This window comes from Arvicanthis niloticus, chromosome 14 (genome assembly GCF_011762505.2).
Source record: "Arvicanthis niloticus isolate mArvNil1 chromosome 14, mArvNil1.pat.X, whole genome shotgun sequence".
NCBI classification, from domain to species: domain Eukaryota; kingdom Metazoa; phylum Chordata; class Mammalia; order Rodentia; family Muridae; genus Arvicanthis; species Arvicanthis niloticus.
In genome coordinates this window covers 36,816,785-36,831,443 of record NC_047671.1, presented here as the reverse complement: position 1 = coordinate 36,831,443, position 14,659 = coordinate 36,816,785, and the positions used below count along the sequence as shown (strand labels likewise).

At 36.4% G+C, this 14,659-nt stretch overlaps 1 non-coding gene across 1 annotated transcript; it reads left to right on the top strand.

Moving 5' to 3' along the window:
• The first annotated feature begins 834 nt into the window (after window positions 1-834).
• Window positions 835-978, top strand: LOC117720306 (small nucleolar RNA SNORA48). Its single transcript, XR_004608317.1, has one exon. It is a non-coding gene; the product is annotated as a small nucleolar RNA SNORA48 (small nucleolar RNA).
• Window positions 979-14,659: the final 13,681 nt, after the last annotated feature.

Genomic DNA, 14,659 nt, shown 5'->3' with positions numbered 1-14,659 from the left:
TTGCCTTCCCAAATACTTTTAAAAATAGAAAGGGGTGATAGGTTAATTAGGACATTATTTTTTTCCTATCTTTATAAGAGTAAATGATTCAGAAGTTGATAAGTAACTAATGATTTGTGATCTGGGTTTTCATTTCCAGTGCTTGATTGACCAAAATTAATGACACAATGAGATGATCTGAGAAGAACCGAGAATGAGTCACCTGTTGCTATGTTCTATGTCTTACCAGACACGGTTTAAGTACCAAAAAAGTTTTTATCCATAGATGAAAAACATGACTTCAATATTAAGAACCTGGAGGACAGAACAAAGCAAAAGGAAAATCATGTTTGCACACACACACACTTTTTCTTGAGTTACGTTTTCCACTGCACCCACTCGAGGACCTTGGTAGAGATTCATAAGCCTTTGAATGTAGCTCCAGAGCAGCATCTTTCCAAGGAACTTCAGGACTTTTATACTAGACTGTGGCTGCAGAGCTCTTTCAAGTTCTCCTCAGAGCTGAGGAGAGACTGGCTTTTCCCTACTAAGGAGACACCGAGAACCAGAGCCCCTGTCTTGAGACATCAGTTGGAATAAACTGAATTCTCTTCAGAACTTTTTTTTTGTGGGCAAGCATTGCTTGTGATCTTTTGTCATCTTAGGCATCTAAACTTAGAAAAGTGTACCGCATCAGTGTTTTGTGTAACTCTTCTCAGACCAAGATTGTGGTACTAATCAAGAAAGGTCTAGCATAAACATTTGATATAGGGTTTGTATCTAGAATAGATATAAACAAAAAATAGAAAAAAAATTCAAGGAATCAAACAACACAATTAAAAAATTAGTTATTGATTCCCCTGGCAATGGACAAAGAGACACCTTATTGGTGGTGTTGTTCTTAGATCAATCAAGGCCAGAACAGTTAAAAGTCCTTTGTTCATCCTAGTTTTATATCTTACTTGGTGACCAAAGCTGTTTTTTGCCCAAGACTCATAAGAGTCAAATCAAATCAAATCCAGGCAGCATAGTGTGGGAGGAAGATGGTAGACAGAGACCTTCATCTCTTCATCATTTGTGGTGAGGGGCAGAAAAACAGGCCCACAGACCTGCCCTCTGCCCCATAGCATATGCAGGCCATAGATACACAGAGCGCAGCCTACACTACACAGCACAACATGGGATGAGGAAGACAGAGACCTGCACACTGCCATGCCACATCCTCACAGTTTTACATTCCAGTGCATAGCATAGGCAGGCCATTAGATACCTGCTTCTCAGAAGATTTCACCCATCAGCTGCCTGACCAGTGGGAATCATATGAGCATAGAGGTGATGCCCTACTCCTTGCCACCTTTGATAGTCAGAAAAGCTGTCCACAGGGTTATAAGCATGAAAGAGCAACCCACAAGATCATGTGCATGAAAGAGCTAGCTCTGCCTCTCACCAGCTGCAGCACTCAGGAGAGCAGGGCCTACACCTCACCTGAGCAGCACTGTAGAGCTCACCCTGGTGGTGGTAGCAGTGGTAGTAGGGGAGCACAGGCGACCCTGCCTGAGGATGTGAACCAGGGAGAGCCACTGGTCCCACCACTCCTGTGCTAACTGGCATGCCCTGCCCCTACTGCCATGTTTTCCATCTCAGATCTTTTCCTCCCAATATCCTCTCTATAGCATTGCTTTGTTCTAGCTTCAACCTACAACAGGCCTACCATGATACCCCAAGGGCCTTTCCTGTAAGGGCAAGGACTAGGCTGACAGTGGCTCTACACTATTCCTTTTCTTCTTTCAGATCCAATCTACCCAGTCTCATTCCCAGCTCTGTAGCAGAAAATCTATGGTCTCTCTTTCATCTTTGCTCCTTTCCTCAAGGGGTCACAAAGATCTCCTTGAACCTTCTTTGCTCTAACAATACAAAAAAATAAATGACACTAGAGTTGGTTTGTTGAAAAAACCAATAAGATCAGCAAGACTTTATCCAAATTAACTAAAAGAAGAGAAAGAATATTCAAGTTAACAAAATCAGAAATAAAAGAGGGCACATAACAACAGACACTGAGAAAATCTAGAGAATGTTAAGGATATACTTTAAAAACTTGTATTTTATCAAATTGGAAAATACCAAAAAAGGGTGAATTTTCTCAATAGATATCACTTACCAAGTTAAATTAAGATTGGATAACCAATTTAAATAGATTTATATTCCCTAGTGAAATAACCAAAGTCATTAAACGTCTTCCAACCAAAAAAGCCCAGGAAAATATGGCTTTAACACAGAATTCTAGCACAATTTTAAAGAAGTGTTACTGCCAAAATTTTTCAAATTATTCCATAAAATAGAAACAAAAGTAACATTATCTAATTTATTCTATGAGGCTACAGATACCTTGATACCTAAACTACAAAAAAATTCAACAACAAAAGTTATAGACTAATTTCTCTTGTAAACATGGGTGCAAAAAGTCACAACAAAGTACTTGCAAAACTAATCCAAAAATACATCAAAAGGATCATTCACCATGATCAAGTGGGCTTTATCTAGAAATGCACAGGTAGTTCAATATATAAAAATGAATAAATGGAATCTACAATATGAACAAATGGAAAGAAAACCATACCACCACAACAAAATAATGAGAATCAACAAACACTGTTCACTGATTGATAATGCTTGAAATTAACTATTCAATTTTCTAATAAAAAGACAGAGACTAATAGATTGTATTTAAGTAGAGGACATTCTTTTGTTGCACAGAAGAGATACACCTTAACTGACATCAAAGATAGACATTATCTCAGGGTAAAATGATGGCAAATGATCTCCCAAGCAAATGGACCCAAGAAACAAGCCATTTTACTATCTGACAAAATAGACTTCAAACCAAAACTAAGTCACAATCATAGAGGACACTATATACTCGCCATATGAAAAAATATCCACCAAGAAGATACTGCCGTTCTAAACACTTATGCACCAAATTGAAGGCTACCTAAGTTCAAAACATACCAGCAAACAAACAACAACTAAAGCAAAACACGACTACAGCTTAAATCAGATATTCATCCTCACACCAGAATAGCTGGAGATTTCAGTACCCCACTCTCTCTAATAGCCAGGTAATTCAGACAAAAACTAAACAAAGAAATGTTGGAGCTAACTGATGCCATAAACCAAATAGACCAAACATATTTATGAAACATTTTACCCAAACACAGAAGAATATATCTTCTTTGCAGCTCCTGAAACTTTCCAAAAATTGACCATAGACTTGCAAACAAAGCAAGTTTTAAAGATACAAGAAAAATAAAATGACTCGATGATATAATTGATATCTGACCATTAAAGATAAAAACTGAATACCACTGACAGAAAGCTACCGATTCATGTAAACTGAGTAACTCTCTGTGGAATGAAAAATGGTTCAAGAAAGAAATTAAAACCTTTTTAACTAAAGGAAAATAAAAACAATATATGAAAACCCATACTTAATGTGAGACAGTGAGGGCAGTTCTAAGAGGCAAGTTCACAGCATTAAGTTCATATATAAAAAGTACTGGAAGCTGAGCTTGTTTGTACACACCTTTAACCCCAGCACTGAAGAGGCAGAGGTAAGTAGATGTCTGAGTCCGAGGCTACCCTGGTTTATAGAATGAGTTAGAGAACAGCCATCTCTTCAGAACTCTCAGGCCATCTATCCCACACCCCAAATGTTCCTTTTTGATTTGCCAAATGTTTACAGGGAAATGCATACTTTCTTTAGTAAATATATTTCCATGATGGATTCCTTAAAACCTACCAACAAATCAGTGTTTACTTCATATACAAGTTTTACTTTCATGCTTTTAAAACACTGTGATGTGTGTAAAGGTCTACGGCAATTTCTTAGCCTATTACTAGCAGAGGCAGAAACTTTATTTTTATGTCTAGTTGAAAAAAAAATAAGGTAGCATGAAGTTAGGAGGCAGAGGTGTTGATGAAGATATGCAGAAGTAGTAGGAAGGAAATAAGGGGCGTAGATATTCATATATTGTCGAATACATGTATGAAGTACTCAGAGAGTTAAAACAGGAAAATAGGTCCCGTAGAACCAAATTATTCCCCTCACCTTGAAATCCTGGTATTTAAGTTCTAACCCCAGCACCTCAGGGTGTGAACATATTTGGAGGCAGGACTTTCAAACAAATGATTGAGGGAAAGGGAGGCTATTAGAGTGGGCTGTGCTTCAGTTGGACTGGTGTCTTTGAAAAGAAGGAAATGGATACACTGCACCACATGAAGAAACACCAGAGTTAGATGCCTACCGAAAACACCCCTGGGGGGAAAATATGGCACTGTAAACCCAGGTTAGAAGCCTAAGGATAAATCAAGCTTACTGACATTTGATCTTGAACAGTTAGCCTCTAAAGTTTTCAGGACCTAAATATTTTTTAAGTTTCCCAGTATATGATTTTTGTTGTAGAGCTTCTCAGTCTCCAATATAGAACTTCAGAGAAGGAAGCATTAGTGCTTTAATGAAAAGATACTTTTAGCATGTGTACATTTAGAACAAGTTTCACATGGTAACATATGTAATAAAATGGGTATGTTTATGGCCAGAAATCGGCCCAGAGGCTCAAGCCATTTTGGTATCCATCAGTGACACTAGAGCTAAGGATATAAATGCCTGTCGCACATCTGCAATCCATTCACAGCACCACAGAGAGGACACACTTTTATAAAGGATAAACTTCAGGGGAAAAAAAAGTCTCCCAAGGAACATCTGAGCTGCAAAGAAAAATCCTTTATTCTATTTTTAGAGTGAAGCCACAGGCAGAGGTTCACAGTAGCAATTTTTTAACCTCTGTTGAACAGGAGGACAATAATCTCACTGCTGATTTCTCTGGATGAGCCAAGTCCCAATCTCCCTTCTCATTTTCACCTTACAGCCTCTTGTTAGAATTCTGCACCTGGATTCTAACAATCTCCAGCATGGGCCTTTGAGTATAACTGTGCTCCCTGCTTTGAGTTTCTCTTCTGTGTTTTGAAAGGGTTTTATTCTTATACTTAATTCTACCCTTACTTCTTTGTTTGCGCGCGCACGCTGTGTGTGTGTTTGTGTGTGTGTGTGTGTGCGCGCGCGCGCAAGCACACAAGCCCGAGCCCAAGCACTGTATGTTTGTGTAGATGAGATTGCCTGTGTGAGCCAAAGACAGACTTCAGAATGTCTGTCAGTCACTTCTCCACCTTATGTTTTTAGAGACAGAGACTTTCATTAAATATGCAACTTGCCCTTTGCCTGTATTGATTGCCTTGTAGTTCCTCAAGATTCAACTGGCTCGCACCCCAGGATAGGTGATACAGGTATGTGGAACTTCACGCATCTTTTACATACATGCTACGGCTTAGAACTCAGGTCACCATGGTTTCACAACAAGTTTCTACACACTTAGTTATCTCTAGCCTCAATCCTAGCTTTGTGGTTATGATTTTTCTCTTCTCTATATTCTATTAAGTTTATCGTATCTATGTCTTTGAGCACATATTGTAATCTACTGAAAGTGTGAAGAACAGAAGGTAGCTTCTAACTCAAATGTCCAGTTTTAATCTTACTCTGCCTCAAATTCTGGCTCATGGGCCGGTGCATGGAAATTAGAATGAATGTCATTCTAAGGTAGATGAGAACACCACTAATAGAATTGAACACTTGATAATATGACACTGTGCCTATTTGAAATGTGTTCTTTCTACTGCCTATTATTAGGGTGTTAATTACTGTTTAAAAACGGTAAATTTTTAGGCTTAATGCCTTTAGTGCAATCCAACTGTCCTTAACCAGATATTATTTTTCCTTTATTCTGGGGAGGTTTAGCAATGTCTACAAAAATTTCTTGTTGCCCAAACTTGGAAGTGTTCCTGATTTCTAGTGGACAGAGGACAGTAATATGAGTAGGGTAGATAGGGATCAGTATTATCAGTAAGATATAGGATGACAACCACAAAGAATTTTATCCTATTTTGAAAGCGACTGTAATCCAAAATTTCCATAATTCCAAAATTAAGTAAGGTTTTTCTTTACATTTTAAGATAATATTAAAATGTTTCAAATCCACAGTCACACAAATTTAGTTTTGAACTTTGTGTGTGTTTATGTGTATATGTGTGTTTGTGTGAACATACACATGTATGTTTACAAATGTACACTGTTGTACCTGCATGTGCACTCACAGGAAAAAGGCCATTGAATCCATCAGTGCTGAAGCATCAGGCGCTTTGGTGACACAAGTGGGTGCTGGAATCTGGCATCCTGTCCTCATGATTATACAGCAATGGATCATAACCACTGAGCAACCGCTCCAGCCCCAGGCTGGCAAATTCTAATGTAACATAAACTAATTAGATTTGAGTCTCATTCTTCCTCCAGAACACCAGCTGAATACAAAAATATCTAGCATAAACCTTAAGTGATTAATAGCAGGCAGATGTAATGAAAGGATTTGACTCCCTGTCTTCTGAGCACAGTAAACTAAATGAAGTAAACTGATCAAATCCAGGAATTTGTTTTATGCAGTTTTACTTTGATGAATGTCTACAGAAAGAATGCATGTTATTTCAAAGTGTTGACAATGCATTGAAATAGCCCAGTTTCCTTTTTACAGTCCCTCTGTTATACTACAGTAAATTCAGATTGATTTAGGGCAGAGTTTTCTAAACATTAGTGTGAAGCACATATTCTGGGTCTTGGCAATTTTTTTTTTCTTTTATCTTACTGTTCCATTCTCTATATATCCAATCCTCAACTTAAAATCAATTAACGTTTTCTCATACACCCTGCTCTTAAATCATTAGTGGGGTTTTTTTTGGGGGGGAGTGGAGGGGCTATTCAAGATTTCACTGAGATAGCAGGAATAAATGCAGTCATTAATGAAGTACCATGTAGATATGAAGCATCACTTACTCCCCTGAAAGTTGAAAGATGTCCCTTCCTTTACTGGTCTTCTGTACTGCTCCCCCCTAGTTATCTTATCTCAGATCTTTCCCCAGTGCCTTTCCTGCTTTGCTTTTTTTTTTCTACTCCTTGCCCCATTTTTGCTTTCCAAGTATTACCACAAAAAAAATATGTTCTAATTTTCTTCTTTCTTCCATTGCAGGAAACATATTAGTTTTCTTATCTAATCTTTAATCAAACACACTTTTGTTATTAAGTATATTATTACATTTATTATTTATCATTTTTTGTTTGGGGGAAGACATGTATACATGTGTACAGATCACAGGACAGCTTATAGAAACCATTGTTCTCTCTCCACCATGTGGATCCAGTGTGTCACACTCAGGCTGCTAGACTTGGTGGCAAGCACCTTTACCTGCTAAGCCATCTCATCCCCATAATCACCTATACTTTGAATGAGCTAACTTCATGTCTTCACTAAGATACTGCCATCCCTAATGACAATAAGTTTTAAAGCTTCTGTTAAACATAAATGGAATAAAATGAAGAAAAATATCCAGGTATGAGTAGAGATTTTGAAAATCATGTTACTTATGTAAAAGTAAATTCCAGTCAATGTTTTCATTGACTACAGGAAAGAGATAGATAAGGCTTGCCACATTTGAAAGAAAATGAGTAGAAGAATTTTAATCCAGCAACATGGCTGCTCTGGCAAGAGATCACATCTGAAGATATGCAGATATACCATGCAGATTACAGTACTATCTGGCTGGAATACAGACACAATCTTAGTACACACCTTTAATATCTAACAAAGGTAAGTTTAGTTTGTAGAAGGAAACAGCCATGTTTTAAAGTGATATCTAATACTCCACAGCCACAAAGTTATTTCTTTTAAATTGTACTCCTTTCTCTCTATGCAGTGTCTTTAGATAGCATCCTCACTTACAATGAGGAAACCTCTGCAGTTCTCTGCAATAATTTCATCCTGCAGCATCGCTTGTAGCATCAACTGCAGTGTCTATTTCTGGGTTCCTTCTATTCCTCGATCAGGAAGGTTAACTCTGGAGGTGTTATCAATTTGCCTGCCACATACCTCTTCGTGGTGTAGTTTCATATTTCATGACACATACTTTCCTCAATCAGAAATTCATGGAGGAAGCTTGCTAGATGTTTGTAGGTGATGCTTGTTCAGTTTATTTCTGTTACATCAAAAATATGTAAAGACAATATTTTCTTGTTTAAACACTCACATACTATCCCAAATATACGACTACAGTGTCTGTTTTTAAAGAAAGTTATGTTAGACTGCAACAACAGCAAACATAAAATCTGAACCATCTGTTATTCCTTTAACTGAACCACACAAAGATTTAAGAGATAGCTGATAATTTACCAGAGCACAAGAATGAACTGCTGACAGAACACACCCTGTGTATCTTCACACAAACTCGGCCCCATTTTTCTTAGGTCTTTTAGAAAACTGTCGGGGAGGAGAGAGGAAAAAATGCTTTTCAAATATTAAAAATCAAATCACACGAGTCAGTTCCACATGAAGCACGATGAGTTTACATCGGAATTTTGTGTTTGTCACCATCTCAGAGAGGAGATACCCAGAGTGGGACTCTGTTCTTTCAGCACTTTTTTGTTGCCATATGTGATTATCAGTTCATGTCTCAGGAGTTGATGTATGAGAAGGCAAACTCTCCCAAAGTGAGTGGCCATTTCTCATTTTTCAAGCTGTCTCAAAGCATGGAGCTGCAGAGGCTCCTTCTGTAGACATACAAACAAAAAGCAGTTGCTTGCTCTGTTGCCTGTTTGCAAGCTATTGACCTTACATAATTGGAAGGGTGTCCCAGACAGTGAACAGTGCTGTCGCCAAGTTTTTTTTTCCAGAATATTTTAAAGAGAGGAAGTATAAACTATGGAGTAGTGGATAAAACTTATCACCCAGTTATTTCCAGAACTATAAAGTAGCATCTGTGCTTCACAAAGGACAAAGGATGTGTTGCACATGCATTTTCTGGTGTATGTTTATCTAAGTGCTTTAATTCAGAGAGCAATTATTACTTCTAAAGTAAGCATCTATGAAAAGAAGCCATAGGTGGGTTTTTTTTTTTGTTTTTGTTTTTTTTTTTTTTTTTTTGTTTTTAGCACATCCTAGTGATAGCTAAAGTATACTCAGACCAATGTGAATTTATTTTTCCTCTAATTGTGACTTTATTAGAAGGTTCTGAAGATTAATACTGTTGAATAACTACCATACCTGCTTGAAACATAAACTTTTCTGAAGTGAGATGAATACTGGCCTGTTGGAAAGTTACAAAGGCAGTGTCAGATATCCTGAATAAGCAAGTGGTTTATGATAAGGACAATAGTTTTACAAATTGCTTTGGAACATTCCATATTCTGTGGTTTAAGTAGCATATTTCTGGACCTGGGTTTATTCTAATTTTAAAGGAGTGAAATTTTAATACCTTCATTTTTACAGGTGTATTTTACAAAATGAAACAAGAACAAACAATGTGGTTTTAATTGAGAACAAATTAAAGGTTTTAAGCATGCCTTCAGCCTCTAAAAATTTCCAGTAATACAGTTATAATGGAATTATCCTCATATTATAACAGCTTGTTTAAAACACTATATTTAGAACTGATATGCTTTGATGGGGGAATATATACCATTAAAATTTTCATCTTAGAAATATATATTGTATTTGTCAATGTGAGGTTTCCACCATATACATTTTGGCTGATGAAATTTTGTTTAAAATTAAAAACTTCTTTGTGGATTTGTAAGTACAGTATATTCAATAAGAATAAACTCTAAGAAAATTTGCCTTAAAAAATGAAAACCATATGCAAAACTGTTTTTATGTGTCATAAAGTCAACCAAAGGCCACAATGAGTTTATTTAAGTATTTCCTATATTGACAATCAATAATAGTAATACTAATGGGAAAATATAAGCAAGTAAGTTTATATATTATACACAAGTATATTCTGCAAGATTCACTTTTCCTGGCTTAGTATAAAGAAGCACAAACCTTTTTCCAGGATAAATTTCATTTTCTTTTAGCTTCACCTGATATTCCCTAAGTTCAAAATGTGTTTAGTGAACCTGAAAAAGAGTAGGCTTTTTCAGTCATCTAGTGGAATGCAAGAATGGTCAGAGCATATAAGGTTTGGGATGAGAAAAATTCTCAGTTGTTTAAGTCTTTTCTAGTTGCTTTTCTCCCAAAGTTCCTAAATACTCAGGACAAAGTGCTCTTATGTGCCAATACAAAATGGTTTACCATTTGTTAAAGTGGAATAATATGCTTTGATTTCCTCTTTCATCATTGAATAATTTAGAATAGTCTTTGCCATGTTCTGTCTGTTTGGACATTACCTGACTTGATGGGGTAGTGGAGTAATGAGAAAAGACACAGAGGAGCAAAAGCTGGGATCAAGTGGGTTGTGCTTTCTCTGAGACAGTGACACCATCTAAGCAACAGCCTGAAACCTCAATATGTTTATTATGTACAGCACAGGAGGAGGGCTAGCTAGTCTTGGTAGGAGGTCTCTGTAGGGAAGCAGACACAGGCTGCCATCACACAGCTGGAGGAAGTTGCAGTTGCCAGTTTTTGGATGCACTTGGTCAGTCATCAGTAAACACTGTCAACATTCAGATTCAAATCAGAAGAAAGGCTTTGCCATTGCACTGAGAGTCTCCTGGGGAAGGATTTACCACTTCCATAGGTCTGATCCATTAAGATCCTTGACATGACCATGTTCACATCAAGGAGTACACATTAATTGAAGACTTCATCTTCTCACTATTCATCCACTCAGGCTTCCTACAAATATCTTTCTTCAACTCTTTATCAAATAATTATATATACAGACAAATTAGGGTTGAGTGAAAGGTGCAAGTAGTGAATGTTGTCTGGGTTTTGTACAGCAAAGCAGAAGAGAGACTACTCTTCTGATCACACTGCCTGGCAAAAGTTTTGCTCATTATAGTTGTGGTTCTCAGGCAGACCCAATGTCTCCTGAACGTTTCCTACAGTTCCAAATGATGGAGATAAAATCTAATTATCTGCACACATAATTCTTTCTGTGCTTTGGTGCAAATAGGATGGGGATAAAACTTGGGGCTTTGCTTTAAAATAGTATCTTTTTTTCTTGCTACTTCCAATCAATGAAAGAAAATTTCTTGAAAATACATACCTTTAGATCCAAAGCTGTTATGTCTAGAATTTGTCAGGGGAAAAAAAATGTTAGTTGCATTGCATAGCAGCAAAAGCTGAACAGAAAAGATTTATGGCATTAAATTCTCTGCCCATCTGATCAAGTGTCAACTGAAATACACATCTCTTCCAAATTGAAGAGGATTATGGTGTTGGATTACAAGTTTTGACCCAAAATAAAATATGAACATAAATAAAATAAAAAGTAAAACAGTAACAAAAAAGATAGCATGTCAGTAATCTTATTGGAATGACTGGAGTTTTCAATGTGATAGGAGTAAATTTAAAAAAAAAATAATTCTTATAAGCCAATTTTATTCTGTTTTGGGTAAAAATGAACTGAAATAATTTGATAGTATCTGGTCATACATTGTAAGTCTAATACAATTCTTCTGAACTCAATATGTTACATGAGTTTTATACAAGAGGTGAGAGAGGATAGAGAGGATTTTTATGTGTCTCTGATATCATGCCTATGATTATCCAAGCCTGGATTTATTCCAATTATTTAAGTACTATATTTATCTCGATGGAATATTTTGGAAATAAAGTTAGTCAAATACTTAATGTGTATTTTCAACTTGATGTTTCGTTGCAGCCTATGATTTTTAAAAAGTAGATATGTTTAGTTTACATACAGTAGAAAAAGCTGTACCAGATGTATGGTACATCAGCATTAAACACTGGATGTTCATTTTGCTAAGAAAAAAGTTTGGTTATTCCTAGAATTTGAAGAAAACTTAAATCAGATATTTCTTTTAAAAGAAACAGCATAGACAAAATGTAGCTGATCTTATCTTTCTTATAATTAATTGTGTTATAAAATTTCCTTTAATCTTTGGTGTATATTAGTTATCTATGCAATTTTGATATTATGTTTGGAACAGATTCTTAAAGATGTTGCCTAACATTGTTTTAGAGAACACTTCCAGCCTGACCGAGAAAGAATGAGCCGTGACTCAGACTCTACCAGATGTGCAGTGGCAAAAAATAGCTTTATGTGTTTGTATATACACATATCTGTGATTTTAAATGTTAAAAAAACAATAATTTAAAACTCCCCTGACACTAGGCACACAGTCTAATTTTGTGGAAGGCTCTAAGCCTTTACTGTAGAGTGGCAGAGCAATTCATGCTACATGTGACCTTTTAAAATTTGTTTATGTGATAAATAGATTTGCAGTTATAATAACACCAGTCCCATTGATGACTGAGCAGCAACAGGGAGAGTAAAGGTACAGAGCTCTTCTACACACTGAAATCTAGAGCACAGCAGGCAGAGGGAGCAGGAATAGATAGCATGCTGTAAAGCAGTAAGTGTTTGGTACCAACAACAAGGCTGAGTAATTAAAACTGGAAATCGCAAGTAACCAGTGTTTTCAGCTCCAACCATAAAACAGAACAAGGAATCATTTCTCTGGATATTATAACCTGAAAAACCCCAGAGTATGAACTGTGACAGCTTAATAAGTTTATTGAGAATGTCTCTCTTAACTAATTCTAATTGTATTTCTTGAAATATCCTCACGTTATTTTCATGAAAAAAAATATGATACTAAGATTAATACTTGCTCACAGTCACAGAAATGGTGACAAGCCACTTTAATAGCCGGATATTTTAATGTTTGGGATGTAAACCTTCCTGGACTTAATGGAACACCACACAGATTGTTTTAGGACTATACAAACAACTTAGAAGCATGGTTAGTCAACAGATAGACCCAGGTATCCTGCATCTTCCCTGAGTTTGTATTTTGACAACTTAATGATCATGTTAGATTTTATGATCTGTTTTAGTCCATTCACACACACTCAAACACACACACACACACATAGTGTGCATGTATATATCACACACATAGTGTGTATGCAAATATACTCACAAATATGTATATGTATGTGTATTTATTTTGTATTTATTGTGTGGATATGAATGTTTTTCCTGTGTGTATGTATTTATGTGCTACATATGTAAGCCTGGCTTCTACAGAATCTGGCAGAGTGCACCAGATCTCTTGAAATTTGAGGCTCAAATGGTTTTGAACCATCATATACATGTTGGGACCTAAACCCAAATCTTCTGCAAGAGCAGAAAATGCTCTTAACTACTTCTGAGCCAGCTCTTCAACACAGTGTCTGTATTTCAAATGAAAGAATTTTATGAAAACTAAGTGACACGATTTATTTTAACACTTGCCACAGTGACTGATTCAAGATAATGACTGCATTAAAATTTTTGTTGTTATGGTTTGCTCTATCTTTTTTTTTGGGTGGGGGGGAGAAGTTTTGTCTTCCTGATCAATATGCAATCTTACCTTTAAATCTATTTTATTTCAATCAGTGTCATGGAATGGAGACTTCTGCATCATGGTTTCTGAATCCCTTAAGGTTTCCTACTGTTTGCTGAGAGTTTTCAGTAGGTTTCTCACAGCTTTTGATATTGAGCCCAGCATAGTCACTCCTCTGCAATCCCATAGTGCTTATGTACTATGAAATAGAGCACATTGTATAATTTTGGGAACCAACAGCAGATGGAACAGCAGCTCTAGACTCATCAATGGGAAAAGATGATCTTAAAATCTATATAGATGGGACACCCATATCTTTCTCTTTATCAGCAGTGGGTCAAATACCTGTATTCTTGCGATCTTTTGAATTATAAGATGTGCACTAGGGGTAACCTTGCTTATTCCAGGTCATCTTCGAGAGGCTTTAGGCTTTCAGAAAATAGTCACCTGGATATTAGCTTTGAACTTAAACCCACAATTAGCCTATGATGTTTACCACAAAAAAAAAAAAAAAAAAAAAAAGTCATTCTTGAAGAGTGCTCTAGAAAAATTTTCCTGGCAGTTTGCTTTAACTCATATTGTTTTGGCTTGATTTGTCCTTCTCAAATATTATTAACAGGATGACTCATGATATATGCTCTAGTAACACATGTTTAAAGTACAGAAACGAAAGTTTGAATTTTACTTCCAAACTTTGATTACCAAACTTTTTGATTTTTAAAGGTGATGTCACAACTGAGGAAAACCTAGCATAAAGTTTATTGACTGTTTTTGTACATGGTTTCCTAGACAAATAAACCATTGTGGTTCCATGTTTCTACTTTTTCCCTTGTGGTGTCCAGGTGCCCCAGATTTCGACCTTTGTCAGCAGAGCCCAATACTTCTCCAAATCTCCCCTTTTAAGATGTCACTAATCTACGTACCCTAACAAATGAATTTATTTGTCACAGGTAGTAGCCAAAATTACAATCGTATAACTCAAGAGATTTTCAGCAAGGCCACTGTTCAGGTCAAAATATATTACTAACACTAAAAACAAACAACCCATGATGCCTTCTCTATTAATAGCCCTCTATCTTTCTCAGTGTTAACTAGTCTCCTGGTTTTAAAGTCATCTACTAACTTCTGACACATTTTAAACTAAATAAACCTATGCATTACATGCTTTCTGTTGATATAGGGTCTTGGTATGCAGCCCCGGCTGACCTAGAATTCATGATCCTCACGCCTCAG